The 1,064-nt window shown below is 33.5% G+C and overlaps 1 non-coding gene across 1 annotated transcript; it reads left to right on the top strand.

Moving 5' to 3' along the window:
* Positions 1 to 582: 582 nt before the first annotated feature.
* LOC132651667 (U6 spliceosomal RNA) lies at positions 583 to 690 on the top strand. The gene has a single exon (XR_009589252.1). It is a non-coding gene; the product is annotated as a U6 spliceosomal RNA (small nuclear RNA).
* The last annotated feature ends 374 nt before the right edge of the window (positions 691 to 1,064 follow it).

Raw genomic sequence — 1,064 nt, 5'->3', positions numbered from 1 at the left:
AGGGAAGGTGGGATAAGAAGGGGTGGAGGCTTCAAGGGGGTAAAAGTGAATAAAGTGTAATTAATAAAAATTAAAACAGAATATTAAAAATTATGATTCCTTTTGGATTTATATTAAAGGATGGTGTACTTTGAGGTTGATATGCCAAAGAAAGTTACCAGAGAAATTGGAGTCTCTGTCTCTAAGCATCTGTCACTTTACATCTTTGTTTCTATTGGTCTCCATCTCTCTATTTCTGAATCTGTCTCTCTCTATCTCTCTCTCTGTCACTTTCAGTCTCCCTCTCTCTTCCTGCTGCTTGTGGTTCAATATGAAATCTCTCAGTTTTGGAAAAAAACTAAAACAAGATGTCTGCTTGCTGAGGTGACATCATGGATGGTCTCTGTAAAACTATAAGCAATGACCCAATTAAATTATTTTTGTTCAAAGATTTGCCTAGGTCAAGGAGTATTTTCACAGAAAATAATTCACCCACGGAGGACATATCTGTGCATTTAATAAATAATAATGACATCTGTGATAATGTGAAACTCAAGTCATGGACACATAATTTTATTAATGACCATTTCAAAGAAATATGTATTGCTCTCTTCAGGAGCACATATACTAAAATTGGAACAATAGAGAGAATATTAGCAAGGCCCATATGCAAGGATGAGATTCAAATTCATGTATGAAGAAAAAGAACTTAGGGAAGAAAACAGGAACTACAGAGCTAAGCATAAGCAACAGGCTACAAGAGATGGAAGAAAGAATCTCAGGTGTGGATGATACAATAGAAGAAACTGATGTAACATTCAAGAAAAATGTTAAATCTAAAAAAATTCCTGACAGAGACCATACAATAAATTTAAGACAACATAAAAAAACAAAACCTAAAAATAATAGGAATAGAGGAAAAAGAAGATTCCCTCCTCCAAAGCCCAGAAAATATTTTCAACAAAAGCAATGAAAAAAATTTCCTCACCTTAAAGAAGAGGCCAATAAGAATACAAGAGGTATACAGAACACCCAATAAATTAGTCCAGAAAAGAAAATCTTTTCACCACATAATAATAAAAACA

The sequence above is a fragment of the Meriones unguiculatus genome (assembly GCF_030254825.1).
Source record: "Meriones unguiculatus strain TT.TT164.6M chromosome Y unlocalized genomic scaffold, Bangor_MerUng_6.1 ChrY_unordered_Scaffold_23, whole genome shotgun sequence".
NCBI lineage: Eukaryota > Metazoa > Chordata > Mammalia > Rodentia > Muridae > Meriones > Meriones unguiculatus.
This window is presented reverse-complemented; position numbering and strand designations above follow the sequence as displayed.